The sequence below is a fragment of the Oncorhynchus keta genome, chromosome 34 (assembly GCF_023373465.1).
Source record: "Oncorhynchus keta strain PuntledgeMale-10-30-2019 chromosome 34, Oket_V2, whole genome shotgun sequence".
Classification (NCBI taxonomy): Eukaryota; Metazoa; Chordata; class Actinopteri; order Salmoniformes; family Salmonidae; genus Oncorhynchus; species Oncorhynchus keta.
This window is the reverse complement of record NC_068454.1, coordinates 81892625-81915043: the sequence shown is the minus strand read 5'-3', so window position 1 is coordinate 81915043 and position 22419 is coordinate 81892625.

Genomic DNA, 22419 nt, shown 5'->3' with positions numbered 1-22419 from the left:
CTGGTGTTATTGGATTGTGTTGTTGTTATGTGTTAAGGCTGGTGTTATTGGATTGTGTTGTTGTTATGTTTTAAGGCTGGTGTTATTGGACTGTGTTATGTGCTAAGGCTGGTGTTATTGGACTGTGTTGTTGTTATGTGTTAAGGCTGGTGTTATTGGACTTTGTTATGTGCTAAGGCTGGTGTTATTGGACTGTGTTGTTATGTGTTAAGGCTGGTGTTATTGGACTGTGTTGTTGTTATGTATTAAGGCTGGTGTTATTGGACTGTGTTATGTGCTAAGGCTGGTGTTATTGGACTGTGTTGTTATGTGTTAAGGCTGGTGTTATTGGACTGTGTTGTTGTTATGTGTTAAGGCTGGTGTTATTGGACTGTGTTGTTGTTATGTATTAAGGCTGGTGTTATTTGACTTTGTTATGTGCTAAGGCTGGTGTTATTGGACTGTGTTATGTGTTAAGGCTGGTGTTATTGGACTGTGTTGTTGTTATGTGTTAAGGCTGGTGTTATTGGACTGTGTTGTTGTTATGTGTTAAGACTGGTGTTATTGGACCGTGTTGTTGTTATGTGTTAAGGCTGGTGTTATTGGACTGTGTTGTTGTTATGTATTAAGGCTGTTGTTATTGGACTGTGTTGTTGTTATGTGTTAAGGCTGGTGTTATTGGACTGTGTTGTTGTTATGTATTAAGGCTGGTGTTATTGGACTGTGTTGTTGTTATGTGTTAAGGCTGGTGTTATTGGACTGTGTTGTTGGTATGTGTTAAGGCTGGTGTTATTGGACTGTGTTGTTGTTATGTGTTAAGGCTGGTGTTATTGGACTGTGTTGTTGTTATGTATTAAGGCTGGTGTTATTGGATTGTGTTGTTGTTATGTGTTAAGGCTAGAGATGCCGCTTTCAAGGAGACCCGCTACGACCTCAGACGAGCCATCAAACAGACAAAGCATCAATACAGGACTAATATTGAATCCTGCTACGCCGGCTCTGACACTTGACGGATGTGGCAAGGCTTGCAAACTATCAAGGATTTTGAAGGGAAACCAAGCCAGATGTTACACAGCGTCGCAAGTCTACCAGACATGCTAAATGCCTTTTTATGCTCGCTTCGAGGCAAGGAACACTGAACCATGCATGAGTGCACCAGCTGTTCTGGACAACTGTGTTATTTCACACTCTGTAGCCGAGGTGATTTAAGACTTTTCAACCTACCCCGACCCGGTCTGTACCAACTTGTTTCAAGCAGACCACCATAGTCTCTGTACGCAAGAACGCCAAAGCCTAAATTACTATCACCCCGCAGCACTCACATCTATAGCCATGAAATGCTTTGAAAGCCTGGTCAACCTGGACCCACTGCAGTTTCCATACCGCCCCAACAGATCCACAAATGAAGCAATTGCCTCATTGCAATTCTATTGCACTCCAAAATACCCTCACCCACCTGGAAAAAAGTAATACCTATGTAAGAATGCTGTTCATTGACTGCACCTCAGCATTCAACAACATAGTCCCCTGCAAGCACATCACCAAGCTCAAGACCCTGGGACTGAACACCTCCCTCTGAAACTGGATCCTGGACTTACTGACAGGCCGCCCCTAGGCGGTAAAAACACATCCGCCACGCTGACCCTCAACATGGGGCGCCTGTACTCCCTGTTCACTCACGACTGCGTGTCCATGCACGACTCCAACACCATCATCAAGTTTGCTGACAAGGCATTGGTGGTAGGACTGATCACAGAGGATGATGAGGCAGCCTATAGGGAGGAGGTCAGAGACCTGACCGTGTGGTGCCAGGACAACCTCTCCCTCAATGTCAGCAAGACAAAGGAGCTGATCGTGGACTACAGGAAACAGAAGGCCGAGCTCAACCCATCCACATCAACGTGGGTGTATTGGAGCTGGTCCAGAGCTTCAAGTTCCTCGGTGTCCACATCACTTAAGAATTATCATGGCCCACACACACACACAAAGTTATGAAGAGGGCACTACATCACCTCTACCCCCTCAGCAGGCTGAAAAGATTTGTTACGGGCCCTCAGATCCTCACAGCTGCATCATTGACAGCATCTTGACTGGCTGCATCACCGCTTGCTATGGCAACTGCAAGGCACCCGACCGCAAGGCGCTACAGAGGATAGTGTGTACGGTCCAGTACATCATTGGGGCCGAGCTCCCTGCCATCCAGGACCTCTATACCAGACGGTGTCAGAGGAAGACCCAAAAGCCACGGACTGTTCTCTCTGCTACCCCACAGCAAGAAGTACCAGTACCCCAAGTCTGGAACCAACAGGACCCTGAAAAGTTTCTACTACCAAGCCATAAGACTGCTAAAAAAAGACTGCTAAATAGTTAGTAAAACGGACACACGGACTACCTGCATTGACCCTTTTTTGCACTAACTCTCTTGCACTGACTCTATGCACACACACTGGACTCTACCCACACATATTTACACTGACAACCCAACACACACACACTGGACTCTACCCACACATATTTACACTGACAACCCAACACACACACTGGACTCTACCCACACATATTTACACTGACAACCCAACACACACACACTGGACTCTACCCACACATATTTACACTGACAACCCAACACACACACACTGGACTCTACCCACACATATTTACACTGACAACCCAACACACACACACTGGACTCTACCCACACATATTTACACTGACAACCCAACACACACACACTGGACTCTACCCACACATATTTACACTGACAACCCAACACACACACACTGGACTCTACCCACACATATTTACACTGACAACCCAACACACACACACTGGACTCTACCCACACATATTTACACTGACAATCCAACACACACACACTGGACTCTACCCACACATATTTACACTGACAACCCAACACACACACACTGGACTCTACCCACACATATTTACACTGACAACCCAACACACACACACTGGACTCGACCCACACATATTTACACTGACAACCCAACACACACACACTGGACTCTACCCACACATATTTACACTGACAACCCAACACACACACACTGGACTCTACCCACACATATTTACACTGACAACCCAACACACACACACTGGACTCTACCCACACATATTTACACTGACAACCCAACACACACACACTGGACTCTACCCACACATATTTACACTGACAACCCGACACACACACACACACACACTGGACTCTACCCACACATATTTACACTGACAACCCGACACACACACACTGGACTCTACCCACACATATTTACACTGACAACCCAACACACACACACTGGACTCTACCCACACATATTTACACTGACAACCCAACACACACACACTGGACTTTACCCACACATATTTACACTGACAACCCAACACACACACACTGGACTCTACCCACACATATTTACACTGACAACCCAACACACACACACTGGACTTTACCCACACATATTTACACTGACAACCCAACACACACACACTGGACTCTACCCACACATATTTACACTGACAACCCAACACACACACACTGGACTCTACCCACACATATTTACACTGACAACCCAACACACACACACTGGACTCTACCCACACATATTTACACTGACAACCCAACACACACACACTGGACTCTACCCACACATATTTACACTGACAACCCAACACACACACACTGGACTCTACCCACACATATTTACACTGACAACCCAACACACACACACTGGACTCTACCCACACATATTTACACTGACAACCCAACACACACACACTGGACTCTACCCACACATATTTACACTGACAACCCAACACACACACACTGGACTCTACCCACACATATTTACACTGACAACCCAACACACACACACTGGACTCTACCCACACATATTTACACTGACAACCCAACACACACACACTGGACTCTACCCACACATATTTACACTGACAACCCAACACACACACACTGGACTCTACCCACACATATTTACACTGACAACCCAACACACACACACTGGACTCTACCCACACATATTTACACTGACAACCCAACACACACACACTGGACTCTACCCACACATATTTACACTGACAACCCAACACACACACACACACTGGACTCTACCCACACATATTTACACTGACAACCCAACACACACACCCACTGGACTCTACCCACACATATTTACACTGACAACCCAACACACACACACACTGGACTCTACCCACACATATTTACACTGACAACCCAACACACACACACTGGACTCTACCCACACATATTTACACTGACAACCCAACACACACACACTGGACTCTACCCACACATATTTACACTGACAACCCAACACACACACACTGGACTCTACCCACACATATTTACACTGACAACCCAACACACACACACTGGACTCTACCCACACATATTTACACTGACAACCCAACACACACACACTGGACTCTACCCACACATATTTACACTGACAACCCAACACACACACACTGGACTCTACCCACACATATTTACACTGACAACCCAACACACACACACTGGACTCTACCCACACATATTTACACTGACAACCCAACACACACACACTGGACTCTACCCACACATATTTACACTGACAACCCAACACACACACACTGGACTCTACCCACACATATTTACACTGACAACCCAACACACACACACTGGACTCTACCCACACATATTTACACTGACAACCCAACACACACACACTGGACTCTACCCACACATATTTACACTGACAACCCAACACACACACACTGGACTCTACCCACACATATTTACACTGACAACCCAACACACACACACTGGACTCTACCCACACATATTTACACTGACAACCCAACACACACACACTGGACTCTACCCACACATATTTACACTGACAACCCAACACACACACACTGGACTCTACCCACACATATTTACACTGACAACCCAACACACACACACTGGACTCTACCCACACATATTTACACTGACAACCCAACACACACACACTGGACTCTACCCACACATATTTACACTGACAACCCAACACACACACACTGGACTCTACCCACACATATTTACACTGACAACCCAACACACACACACTGGACTCTACCCACACATATTTACACTGACAACCCAACACACACACACTGGACTCTACCCACACATATTTACACTGACAACCCAACACACACACACTGGACTCTACCCACACATATTTACACTGACAACCCAACACACACACACTGGACTCTACCCACACATATTTACACTGACAACCCAACACACACACACTGGACTCTACCCACACATATTTACACTGACAACCCAACACACACACACTGGACTCTACCCACACATATTTACACTGACAACCCAACACACACACACTGGACTCTACCCACACATATTTACACTGACAACCCAACACACACACACTGGACTCTACCCACACATATTTACACTGACAACCCAACACACACACACTGGACTCTACCCACACATATTTACACTGACAACCCAACACACACACACTGGACTCTACCCACACATATTTACACTGACAACCCAACACACACACACTGGACTCTACCCACACATATTTACACTGACAACCCAACACACACACACACACTGGACTCTACCCACACATATTTACACTGACAACCCAACACACACACACTGGACTCTACCCACACATATTTACACTGACAACCCAACACACACACACTGGACTCTACCCACACATATTTACACTGACAACCCAACACACACACACTGGACTTTACCCACACATATTTACACTGACAACCCAACACACACACACACTGGACTCTACCCACACATATTTACACTGACAACCCAACACACACACACTGGACTCTACCCACACATATTTACACTGACAACCCAACACACACACACTGGACTCTACCCACACATATTTACACTGACAACCCAACACACACACACTGGACTCTACCCACACATATTTACACTGACAACCCAACACACACACACTGGACTCTACCCACACATATTTACACTGACAACCCAACACACACACACTGGACTCTACCCACACATATTTACACTGACAACCCAACACACACACACTGACACACACACACTGGACTCTACCCACACATATTTACACTGACAACCCAACACACACACACTGGACTCTACCCACACATATTTACACTGACAACCCAACACACACACACTGGACTCTACCCACACATATTTACACTGACAACCCAACACACACACACTGGACTCTACCCACACATATTTACACTGACAACCCAACACACACACACTGGACTCTACCCACACATATTTACACTGACAACCCAACACACACACACTGGACTCTACCCACACATATTTACACTGACAACCCAACACACACACACTGGACTCTACCCACACATATTTACACTGACAACCCAACACACACACACTGGACTCTACCCACACATATTTACACTGACAACCCAACACACACACACTGGACTCTACCCACACATATTTACACTGACAACCCAACACACACACACTGGACTCTACCCACACATATTTACACTGACAACCCAACACACACACACTGGACTCTACCCACACATATTTACACTGACAACCCAACACACACACACACACTGGACTCTACCCACACATATTTACACTGACAACCCAACACACACACTGGACTCTACCCACACATATTTACACTGACAACCCAACACACACACACTGGACTCTACCCACACATATTTACACTGACAACCCAACACACACACACTGGACTCTACCCACACATATTTACACTGACAACCCAACACACACACACTGGACTCTACCCACACATATTTACACTGACAACCCAACACACACACACTGGACTCTACCCACACATATTTACACTGACAACCCAACACACACACACTGGACTCTACCCACACATATTTACACTGACAACCCAACACACACACACTGGACTCTACCCACACATATTTACACTGACAACCCAACACACACACACTGGACTCTACCCACACATATTTACACTGACAACCCAACACACACACACTGGACTCTACCCACACATATTTACACTGACAACCCAACACACACACACTGGACTCTACCCACACATATTTACACTGACAACCCAACACACACACACACACTGGACTCTACCCACACATATTTACACTGACAACCCAACACACACACACACACTGGACTCTACCCACACATATTTACACTGACAACCCAACACACACACACTGGACTCTACCCACACATATTTACACTGACAACCCAACACACACACACTGGACTCTACCCACACATATTTACACTGACAACCCAACACACACACACTGGACTCTACCCACACATATTTACACTGACAACCCAACACACACACACTGGACTCTACCCACACATATTTACACTGACAACCCAACACACACACACTGGACTCTACCCACACATATTTACACTGACAACCCAACACACACACACTGGACTCTACCCACACATATTTACACTGACAACCCAACACACACACACTGGACTCTACCCACACATATTTACACTGACAACCCAACACACACACACTGGACTCTACCCACACATATTTACACTGACAACCCAACACACACACACACACTGGACTCTACCCACACATATTTACACTGACAACCCAACACACACACACACACTGGACTCTACCCACACATATTTACACTGACAACCCAACACACACACACTGGACTCTACCCACACATATTTACACTGACAACCCAACACACACACACTGGACTCTACCCACACATATTTACACTGACAACCCAACACACACACACTGGACTCTACCCACACATATTTACACTGACAACCCAACACACACACACTGGACTCTACCCACACATATTTACACTGACAACCCAACACACACACACTGGACTCTACCCACACATATTTACACTGACAACCCAACACACACACACTGGACTCTACCCACACATATTTACACTGACAACCCAACACACACACACTGGACTCTACCCACACATATTTACACTGACAACCCAACACACACACACTGGACTCTACCCACACATATTTACACTGACAACCCAACACACACACACTGGACTCTACCCACACATATTTACACTGACAACCCAACACACACACACTGGACTCTACCCACACATATTTACACTGACAACCCAACACACACACACTGGACTCTACCCACACATATTTACACTGACAACCCAACACACACACACTGGACTCTACCCACACATATTTACACTGACAACCCAACACACACACACTGGACTCTACCCACACATATTTACACTGACAACCCAACACACACACACTGGACTCTACCCACACATATTTACACTGACAACCCAACACACACACACTGGACTCTACCCACACATATTTACACTGACAACCCAACACACACACACTGGACTCTACCCACACATATTTACACTGACAACCCAACACACACACACACACTGGACTCTACCCACACATATTTACACTGACAACCCGACACACACACACTGGACTCTACCCACACATATTTACACTGACAACCCAACACACACACACTGGACTCTACCCACACATATTTACACTGACAACCCAACACACACACACTGGACTTTACCCACACATATTTACACTGACAACCCAACACACACACACACTGGACTCTACCCACACATATTTACACTGACAACCCAACACACACACACTGGACTCTACCCACACATATTTACACTGACAACCCAACACACACACACTGGACTCTACCCACACATATTTACACTGACAACCCAACACACACACACTGGACTCTACCCACACATATTTACACTGACAACCCAACACACACACACTGGACTCTACCCACACATATTTACACTGACAACCCAACACACACACACTGGACTCTACCCACACATATTTACACTGACAACCCAACACACACACACTGGACTCTACCCACACATATTTACACTGACAACCCAACACACACACACTGGACTCTACCCACACATATTTACACTGACAACCCAACACACACACACTGGACTCTACCCACACATATTTACACTGACAACCCACACACACACACTGGACTCTACCCACACATATTTACACTGACAACCCAACACACACACACTGGACTCTACCCACACATATTTACACTGACAACCCAACACACACACACTGGACTCTACCCACACATATTTACACTGACAACCCAACACACACACACTGGACTCTACCCACACATATTTACACTGACAACCCAACACACACACACTGGACTCTACCCACACATATTTACACTGACAACCCAACACACACACACTGGACTCTACCCACACATATTTACACTGACAACCCAACACACACACACTGGACTCTACCCACACATATTTACACTGACAACCCAACACACACACACTGGACTCTACCCACACATATTTACACTGACAACCCAACACACACACACTGGACTCTACCCACACATATTTACACTGACAACCCAACACACACACACACTGGACTCTACCCACACATATTTACACTGACAACCCAACACACACACACTGGACTCTACCCACACATATTTACACTGACAACCCAACACACACACACTGGACTCTACCCACACATATTTACACTGACAACCCAACACACACACACTGGACTCTACCCACACATATTTACACTGACAACCCAACACACACACACTGGACTCTACCCACACATATTTACACTGACAACCCAACACACACACACTGGACTCTACCCACACATATTTACACTGACAACCCAACACACACACACTGGACTCTACCCACACATATTTACACTGACAACCCAACACACACACACTGGACTCTACCCACACATATTTACACTGACAACCCAACACACACACACTGGACTCTACCCACACATATTTACACTGACAACCCAACACACACACACTGGACTCTACCCACACATATTTACACTGACAACCCAACACACACACACTGGACTCTACCCACACATATTTACACTGACAACCCAACACACACACACTGGACTCTACCCACACATATTTACACTGACAACCCAACACACACACACTGGACTCTACCCACACATATTTACACTGACAACCCAACACACACACACTGGACTCTACCCACACATATTTACACTGACAACCCAACACACACACACTGGACTCTACCCACACATATTTACACTGACAACCCAACACACACACACTGGACTCTACCCACACATATTTACACTGACAACCCAACACACACACACTGGACTCTACCCACACATATTTACACTGACAACCCACACACACACACTGGACTCTACCCACACATATTTACACTGACAACCCAACACACACACACTGGACTCTACCCACACATATTTACACTGACAACCCAACACACACACACTGGACTCTACCCACACATATTTACACTGACAACCCAACACACACACACTGGACTCTACCCACACATATTTACACTGACAACCCAACACACACACACTGGACTCTACCCACACATATTTACACTGACAACCCAACACACACACTGGACTCTACCCACACATATTTACACTGACAACCCAACACACACACACTGGACTCTACCCACACATATTTACACTGACAACCCAACACACACACACTGGACTCTACCCACACATATTTACACTGACAACCCAACACACACACACTGGACTCTACCCACACATATTTACACTGACAACCCAACACACACACACTGGACTCTACCCACACATATTTACACTGACAACCCAACACACACACACTGGACTCTACCCACACATATTTACACTGACAACCCAACACACACACACTGGACTCTACCCACACATATTTACACTGACAACCCAACACACACACACTGGACTCTACCCACACATATTTACACTGACAACCCAACACACACACACTGGACTCTACCCACACATATTTACACTGACAACCCAACACACACACACTGGACTCTACCCACACATATTTACACTGACAACCCAACACACACACACTGGACTCTACCCACACATATTTACACTGACAACCCAACACACACACACTGGACTCTACCCACACATATTTACACTGACAACCCGACACACACACACACACTGGACTCTACCCACACATATTTACACTGACAACCCGACACACACACACTGGACTCTACCCACACATATTTACACTGACAACCCAACACACACACACTGGACTCTACCCACACATATTTACACTGACAACCCAACACACACACACTGGACTTTACCCACACATATTTACACTGACAACCCAACACACACACACTGGACTCTACCCACACATATTTACACTGACAACCCAACACACACACACTGGACTTTACCCACACATATTTACACTGACAACCCAACACACACACACTGGACTCTACCCACACATATTTACACTGACAACCCAACACACACACACTGGACTCTACCCACACATATTTACACTGACAACCCAACACACACACACTGGACTCTACCCACACATATTTACACTGACAACCCAACACACACACACTGGACTCTACCCACACATATTTACACTGACAACCCAACACACACACACACTGGACTCTACCCACACATATTTACACTGACAACCCAACACACACACACACACTGGACTCTACCCACACATATTTACACTGACAACCCGACACACACACACTGGACTCTACCCACACATATTTACACTGACAACCCAACACACACACACTGGACTCTACCCACACATATTTACACTGACAACCCAACACACACACACTGGACTCTACCCACACATATTTACACTGACAACCCAACACACACACACATACTGGACTCTACCCACACATATTTACACTGACAACCCAACACACACACACACTTTTTTGCACTAACTGTCCTGTACTGACACTATGCACACACACTGGACTCTGACCACACAGCCATACACACATATATAACACGCGCACACATGCATACTGACACCACTCAGACACACAGAGACTTTCACACTCACCACATACGCTGCTGCTACTGTCTATTATACATCCTGTTGCGTAGTCACGTTACCCCTATATATGTACATACAGTTGAAGTCGGAAGTTTACATATACCTTAGCCAAATGCATTTAAACTCAGTTTTTCACAATTCCTATCTTAGCTCAGTTAGAATCACCACTTTATTTTAAGAATGTGAAATGTCAGAATAATAGTAGAGAGAATTATTTATTTCAGCTTTTATTTCTTTCATCACATTCCCAGTGGGTCAGAACTTTACATACACTCCATTAGTATTTGGTAGCATTGCCTTTTAATTGTTTAACTTGGTTCAAATGTTTCAGGTAGCCTTCCACAAGTTTCCCACAATAAGTTGGATGAATTTGTGGCCCATTCCTCCTGACAGAGCTGGTGTAACCGAGTCAGGTTTGTAGGCCTTCTTGCTCGCACATCCTTTCTCAGTTCTGCCCACAATTTGTCTATGGGTTTGAGGTCAAGGCTTTGTGATGGCCACTCCAATACCTTGACTTTGTTGACTTAAGCCAATTTGCCACAACTTTGGAAGTATGCTTGGGGTCATTGTCCATTTGAAAGACCCATTTGCGACCAAGCTTAAACTTCCTAACTGATGTCTTGAGATGTTGCTTCAATATGTCCACATCATTTTCCTCCCTCATGATGCCATCTATTTTGTGAAGTGCACCAGTCCCTCCTGCAGCAAAGCATCCCCACAACATGATGCTGCCACCCTCGTTCTTCACGGTTGGGATGGTGTTCTTCGGCTTGCGATGGTCATTATGGCCAAACAGTTCTATTTCTGTTTCATCAGACCAGAGGAAATTTCTCCAAGAAGTACGATCTTTGTCCCCATGTGCAGTTGCAAACTGTAGTCTGGCTTGGTGGTTTTGGAGCAGTGGCTTCTTCCTTGTTGAGCTGCTTTTCAGGTTATGTCGACATAGGACTCGTTTTACTGTGGATATAGATACTTTTGTACCCGTTTCCTCCAGCATCTTCACAAGGTCTTTTGCTGTTGTTCTGGGATTGATTTTGCACACCAAAGTACGTTCATCTCTAGGAGACAGAACGCGTCCACCCTGAGCAGTATGATGGCTGCTCGCTCCACCATCACTCACTAACGCACAACTGGGAGGTTATTTACTGATCACAGATCAGAGTTTACCTTAAGGTTTGTGTCTACACAGCCCAGACTCCACGCTCTGACACCTCTTCGTGCGTAACTAATAGTAAACATCATCTTGTTTCCGTGTGCGTGAGCCTTTCTCTCATGAGACCTGCGTTATCCTGCTGTCTCCCTGTGGAACAGCGATGGTGACGGGGTGGAGGAGGCTCTTCCTGTTATGTCACATCCTTGTCCCCTGGCTCACCCCTCTGCACACACATACTGCTATCTCCCTGTGGAACAGCGATGGTGACGGGGTGGAGGAGGCTCTTCCTGTTATGTCTCATCCTTGTCCCCTGGCTCACCCCTCTGCACACACACACTGCTATCTCCCTGTGGAACAGCGATGGTGACGGGGTGGAGGAGGCTCTTCCTGTTATGTCACATCCTTGTCCCCTGGCTCACCCCTCTGCACACACACACACTGCTTGTCACTTGTGTTCGTAATGTCTTTACAGGAATTCCTCTGGCCGTGTCACAGTTACATGAGGACATCTTGCAGGTCTGGACCCTGTTAGCTATGTGTTGTGTTTTTGTTCTGAAAAACTAAACTCTTGTGAAACATATACAAAACAAACATGTAGACTCTATTGTCAATGTTAAAAGGCCTTAATTTCCTCACAAAACAGTATTTTGTGTCTTGCTGAACAGCGTGTTGATGGTGTTACATTAGATTTTTAAAGTTGAATAGGAATTTGTAACACACACAAACTGGCATACAAAATCACACACACACACCACACAGTTAAAGGACACCCCTGTAAGGACCGTTCTGGTGATATGTGTTGTATGGGCGGAGAGATCAGAGGTCAGTTGATGGTCATGAGAAGCTGTAATGACACAAACACACACACTGACACTGACCTGTATACATTTGTGTTTTGTAACAGTAACGACATCCTATCACTTAATCTCTTCTGTCTCGCGTCTCTCTTGTGGGTCTGCACATAAATACATGCACAAACACACATGCACATAATATTACATTCCTCTCTCAGACCAAAGCAAACACACAGGCACATAATATTACATTCCTCTCTCAGACCAAAGCACACACACATGCACATAATATTACATTCCTCTCTCAGACCAAAGCACACACACAGGCACATAATATTACATTCCTCTCTCAGACCAAAGCACACACACAGGCACATAATATTACATTCCTCTCTCAGACCAAAGCACACACACATGCACATAATATTACATTCCTCTCTCAGACCAAAGCACACACACAGGCACATAATATTACATTCCTCTCTCAGACCAAAGCACACACACATGCACATAATATTACATTCCTCTCTCAGACCAAAGCACACACACATGCACATAATATTACATTCCTCTCTCAGACCAAAGCACACACACATGCACATAATATTACATTCCTCTCTCAGCCCAAAGCACACACACATGCACATAATATTACATTCCTCTCTCAGCCCAAAGCAAACACACATGCACATAATATTACATTCCTCTCTCAGCCCAAAGCACACACACATGCACATAATATTACATTCCTCTCTCAGCCCAAAGCAAACACACATGCACATAATATTACATTCCTCTCTCAGCCCAAAGCACACACACATGCACATAATATTACATTCCTCTCTCAGCCCAAAGCAAACACACGGGCACATAATATTACATTCCTCTCTCAGACCAAAGCAAATGCACATAATATTACATTCCTCTCTCAGACCAAAGCAAACACACATAATATTACATTCCTCTCTCAGCCCAAAGCACACACACATGCACATAATATTACATTCCTTTCTCAGACCAAAGCAAACACACATGCACATAATATTACATTCCTCTCTCAGACCAAAGCAAACACACAGGCACATAATATTACATTCCTCTCTCAGACAAAAGCACACACACATGCACATAATATTACATTCCTTTCTCAGACCAAAGCACACACACATGCACATAATATTACATTCCTCTCTCAGCCCAAAGCACACACACATGCACATAATATTACATTCCTCTCTCAGACAAAAGCACACACACATGCACATAATATTACATTCCTTTCTCAGACCAAAGCACACACACATGCACATAATATTACATTCCTTTCTCAGACCAAAGCAAACACACATGCACATAATATTACATTCCTCTCTCAACCCAAAGCACACACACATGCACATAATATTACATTCCTCTCCGGGTTGGAGCGAGCGGTCGCATTCGCACTTCGGTCCGCAGGTATTATTACTTTTCATTACTTTTCATTACATTTCATTATAGTACAACGGTTTGATTTGTCTAATCTTAGCAATTTCTTCTTAGCTAGCTACATAGCCGTCTTTGTATCAAAGATAATTGCGTAATTATCGTATTTCGTCGTCCTAACGTAGTCTACTGCAGCTAGCCACATAGCTAACGTCCACCGTATAGCAGCACCGTAGGAACTATTACACTCAACTGAACGACTTGATTAGTGTAGTGTTAGCTAGCTACATAGTTGTCTTTGCTGTCTTCGTATCCAAGATAATTGTGTAGTTTAGAGTGTGTAGTCTTAGAGTGATTATCTTAATTTACCGAGGTTAGCTAGCCAGCTATTTGTCGTCCTTAACGTAGGAGACACTGCTAGCTAGCTAACAGCTAGCCAACAACAACCTGGTCGCATTCCGCTTCGCTCCACAGGTAGTATATCACATTTTCATTTCATCTCATTACAGCACAACGGTTTGATTTGCTTGATCGTAGCTAGCTACATAGCTACATAGCCGTCCTTGTATCAAAGATAATTGTGTAGTCTAGAGCGATTTTCTAGGTTAGCTAGCCAGCTATTGTCGTTCTTTTAACGCAACGTAACGTAATCAACACTGCTAGCTAGCCAGCTAGCCCCCGAATAGTAGCACTGTAGAAACTATTACACTCAATGGAACGACTTGATTAGTGTAGTGTCAACAACGCAGCCACTGCCAGCTAGCCTACTTCAGCAGTACTGTATCATTTTAATCATTTTAGTCAATAAGATTCTTGCTACGTAAGCAACTTTCTGAACATTCGAGACGTGTAGTCCACTTGTCATTCAATCTCCTTGCATTAGCGTAGCCTCTTCTGTAGCCTGTCAACTATGTGTCTGTCTATCCCTGTTCTCTCCTCTCTGCACAGACCATACAAACGCTCCACACCGCGTGGCCGCGGCCACCCTAATCTGGTGATCCCAGCGCGCATGACCCACGTGGAGTTCCAGGTCTCCGGTAGCCTCTGGAACTGCCGATCTGCGGCCAACAAGGCAGAGTTCATCTCAGCCTATGCCTCCCTCCAGTCCCTCGACTTCTTGGCACTGACGGAAACATGGATCACCACAGATAACACTGCTACTCCTACTGCTCTCTCCTCGTCCGCCCACGTGTTCTCGCACACCCCGAGAGCTTCTGGTCAGCGGGGTGGTGGCACCGGGATCCTCATCTCTCCCAAGTGGTCATTCTCTCTTTCTCCCCTTACCCATCTGTCTATCGCCTCCTTTGAATTCCATGCTGTCACAGTTACCAGCCCTTTCAAGCTTAACATCCTTATCATTTATCGCCCTCCAGGTTCCCTCGGAGAGTTCATCAATGAGCTTGATGCCTTGATAAGCTCCTTTCCTGAGGATGGCTCACCTCTCACAGTTCTGGGCGACTTTAACCTCCCCACGTCTACCTTTGACTCATTCCTCTCTGCCTCCTTCTTTCCACTCCTCTCCTCTTTTGACCTCACCCTCTCACCTTCCCCCCCTACTCACAAGGCAGGCAATACGCTCGACCTCATCTTTACTAGATGCTGTTCTTCCACTAACCCCATTGCAACTCCCCTCCAAGTCTCCGACCACTACCTTGTATCCTTTTCCCTCTCGCTCTCATCCAACACTTCCCACACTGCCCCTACTCGGATGGTATCGCGCCGTCCCAACCTTCGCTCTCTCTCCCCCGCTACTCTCTCTCTTCCATCCTATCATCTCTTCCCTCTGCTCAAACCTTCTCCAACCTATCTCCTGATTCTGCCTCCTCAACCCTCCTCTCCTCCCTTTCTGCATCCTTTGACTCTCTATGTCCCCTATCCTCCAGGCCGGCTCGGTCCTCCCCTCCCGCTCCGTGGCTCGACGACTCATTGCGAGCTCACAGAACAGGGCTCCGGGCAGCCGAGCGGAAATGGAGGAAAACTCGCCTCCCTGATCTGGCATCCTTTCACTCCCTCCTCTCTACATTTTCCTCCTCTGTCTCTGCTGCTAAAGCCACTTTCTACCACTCTAAATTCCAAGCATCTGCCTCTAACCCTAGGAAGCTCTTTGCCACCTTCTCCTCCCTCCTGAATCCCCCCTCCTCCCTCTCTGCAGATGACTTCGTCAACCATTTTGAAAAGAAGGTCGACGACATCCGATCCTCGTTTGCTAAGTCAAACGACACCGCTGGTTCTGCTCACACTGCCCTACCCTGTGCTCTGACCTCTTTCTCCCCTCTCTCTCCAGATGAAATCTCGCGTCTTGTGACGGCCGGCCGCCCAACAACCTGCCCGCTTGACCCTATCCCCTCCTCTCTTCTCCAGACCATTTCCGGAGACCTTCTCCCTTACCTCACCCCGCTCATCAACTCATCCCTGACCGCTGGCTACGTCCCTTCCGTCCTCAAGAGAGCGAGAGTTGCACCCCTTCTGAAAAAACCTACACTCGATCCCTCCGATGTCAACAACTACAGACCAGTATCCCTTCTTTCTTTTCTCTCTCAAAACTCTTGAACGTGCCGTCCTTGGCCAGCTCTACCGCTATCTCTCTCAGAATGACCTTCTTGATCCAAATCAGTCAGGTTTCAAGACTAGACATTCAACTGAGACTGCTCTTCTCTGCATCACGGAGGCGCTCCGCACTGCTAAAGCTAACTCTCTCTCCTCTGCTCTCATCCTTCTAGACCTATCGGCTGCCTTCGATACTGTGAACCATCAGATCCTCCTCTCCACCCTCTCCGAGTTGGGCATCTCCGGCGCGGCCCACGCTTGGTTGCGTCCTACCTGACAGGTCGCTCCTACCAGGTGGCGTGGCGAGAATCTGTCTCCTCACCACGCGCTCTCACCACTGGTGTCCCCAGGGCTCTGTTCTAGGCCCTCTCCTATTCTCGCTATACACCAAGTCACTTGGCTCTGTCATAACCTCACATGGTCTCTCCTATCATTGCTATGCAGACGACACACAATTAATCTTCTCCTTTCCCCCTTCTGATGACCAGGTGGCGAATCGCATCTCTGCATGTCTGGCAGACATATCAGTGTGGATGACGGATCACCACCTCAAGCTGAACCTCGGCAAGACGGAGCTGCTCTTCCTCCCGGGGAAGGACTGCCCGTTCCATGATCTCACCATCACGGTTGACAACTCCATTGTGTCCTCCTCCCAGAGCGCTAAGAACCTTGGCGTGATCCTGGACAACACCCTGTCGTTCTCAACTAACATCAAGGCGGTGGCCCGTACCTGTAGGTTCATGCTCTACAACATCCGCAGAGTACGACCCTGCCTCACACAGGAAGCGGCGCAGGTCCTAATCCAGGCACTTGTCATCTCCCGTCTGGATTACTGCAACTCGCTGTTGGCTGGGCTCCCTGCCTGTGCCATTAAACCCCTACAACTCATCCAGAACGCCGCAGCCCGTCTGGTGTTCAACCTTCCCAAGTTCTCTCACGTCACCCCGCTCCTCCGCTCTCTCCACTGGCTTCCAGTTGAAGCTCGCATCCGCTACAAGACCATGGTGCTTGCCTACGGAGCTGTGAGGGGAACGGCACCTCAGTACCTCCAGGCTCTGATCAGGCCCTACAACCAAACAAGGGCACTGCGTTCATCCACCTCTGGCCTGCTCGCCTCCCTACCACTGAGGAAGTACAGTTCCCGCTCAGCCCAGTCAAAACTGTTCGCTGCTCTGGCCCCCCAATGGTGGAACAAACTCCCTCATGACGCCAGGACAGCGGAGTCAATCACCACCTTCCGGAGACACCTGAAACCCCACCTCTTTAAGGAATACCTAGGATAGGATAAGTAATCCTTCTCACCCCCCTAACAGATTTAGATGCACTATTGTAAAGTGGCTGTTCCACTGGATGTCATAAGGTGAATGCACCAATTTGTAAGTCGCTCTGGATAAGAGCGTCTGCTAAATGACTTAAATGTAATGTAAATGTAAATGTCTCTCTCAGCCCAAAGCACACACACAGGCACATAATATTACATTCCTCTCTCAGACCAAAGCAAACACACATGCACATAATATTACATTCCTCTCTCAGCCCAAAGCAAACACACAGGCACATAATATTACATTCCTCTCTCAGACCAAAGCACACACACAGGCACATAATATTACATTCCTCTCTCAGACCAAAGCACACACACAGGCACATAATATTACATTCCTCTCTCAGCCCAAAGCACACACACATGCACATAATATTACATTCCTCTCTCAGCCCAAAGCACACACACATGCACATAATATTACATTCCTCTCTCAGCCCAAAGCACACACACATGCACATAATATTACATTCCTCTCTCAGACCAAAGCACACACACAGGCACATAATATTACATTCCTCTCTCAGACCAAAGCAAACACACATGCACATAATATTACATTCCTCTCTCAGCCCAAAGCACACACACATGCACATAATATTACATTCCTCTCTCAGACCAAAGCACACACACAGGCACATAATATTACATTCCTCTCTCAGACCAAAGCACACACACATGCACAAAATATTACATTCCTCTCTCAGACCAAAGCACACACACAGGCACATAATATTACATTCCTCTCTCAGCCCAAAGCACACACACATGCACATAATATTACATTCCTCTCTCAGCCCAAAGCAAACACACAGGCACATAATATTACATTCCTCTCTCAGACCAAAGCAAACACACAGGCACATAATATTACATTCCTCTCTCAGCCCAAAGCACACACACAGGCACATAATATTACATTCCTCTCTCAGCCCAAAGCACACACACATGCACATAATATTACATTCCTCTCTCAGCCCAAAGCAAACACACATGCACATAATATCACATTCCTCTCTCAGACCAAAGCACAAACACATGCACATAATATTACATTCCTCTCTCAGACCAAAGCAAACACACAGGCACATAATATTACATTCCTCTCTCAGACCAAAGCAAACACACATAATATTACATTCCTCTCTCAGCCCAAAGCACACACACATGCACATAATATTGCATTCCTCTCTCAGCCCAAAGCACACACACAGGCACATAATATTACATTCCTCTCTCAGACCAAAGCACACACACATGCACATAATATTACATTCCTCTCTCAGCCCAAAGCACACACACATGCACATAATATTACATTCCTCTCTCAGACCAAAGCACACACACAGGCACATAATATTACATTCCTCTCTCAGACCAAAGCACACACACATGCACATAATATTACATTCCTCTCTCAGACCAAAGCAAACACACATGCACATAATATTACATTCCTCTCTCAGACCAAAGCAAACACACATAATATTACATTCCTCTCTCAGACCAAAGCAAACACACATAATATTACATTCCTCTCTCAGACCAAAGCAAACACACAGGCACATAATATTACATTCCTCTCTCAGCCCAAAGCACACACACATGCACATAATATTACATTCCTCTCTCAGCCCAAAGCACACACACATGCACATAATATTACATTCCTCTCTCAGACCAAAGCAAACACACAGGCACATAATATTACATTCCTCTCTCAGCCCAAAGCACACACACATGCACATAATATTACATTCCTCTCTCAGACCAAAGCACACACACATGCACATAATATTACATTCCTCTCTCAGACCAAAGCACACACACATGCACATAATATTACATTCCTCTCTCAGACCAAAGCACACACACATGCACATAATATTACATTCCTCTCTCAGCCCAAAGCACACACACATGCACATAATATTACATTCCTCTCTCAGACCAAAGCACACACACAGGCACATAATATTACATTCCTCTCTCAGACCAAAGCACACACACATGCACATAATATTACATTCCTCTCTCAGACCAAAGCAAACACACATGCACATAATATTACATTCCTCTCTCAGACCAAAGCAAACACACATAATATTACATTCCTCTCTCAGACCAAAGCAAACACAAAATATTACATTCCTCTCTCAGACCAAAGCAAACACACAGGCACATAATATTACATTCCTCTCTCAGACCAAAGCAAACACACATGCACATAATATTACATTCAGACCAAAGCAAACACACATAATATTACATTCCTCTCTCAGCCCAAAGCAAACACACATAATATTACATTCCTCTCTCAGACCAAAGCAAACACACAGGCACATAATATTACATTCCTCTCTCAGCCCAAAGCACACACACATGCACATAATATTACATTCCTCTCTCAGCCCAAAGCACACACACATGCACATAATATTACATTCCTCTCTCAGACCAAAGCAAACACACAGGCACATAATATTACATTCCTCTCTCAGCCCAAAGCACACACACATGCACATAATATTACATTCCTCTCTCAGACCAAAGCACACACACATGCACATAATATTACATTCCTCTCTCAGACCAAAGCACACACACATGCACATAATATTACATTCCTCTCTCAGACCAAAGCACACACACATGCACATAATATTACATTCCTCTCTCAGACCAAAGCACACACACATGCACATAATATTACATTCCTCTCTCAGACCAAAGCAAACACACAGGCACATAATATTACATTCCTCTCTCAGACCAAAGCAAACACACATAATATTACATTCCTCTCTCAGCCCAAAGCACACACACATGCACATAATATTGCATTCCTCTCTCAGCCCAAAGCACACACACAGGCACATAATATTACATTCCTCTCTCAGACCAAAGCACACACACATGCACATAATATTACATTCCTCTCTCAGCCCAAAGCACACACACATGCACATAATATTACATTCCTCTCTCAGACCAAAG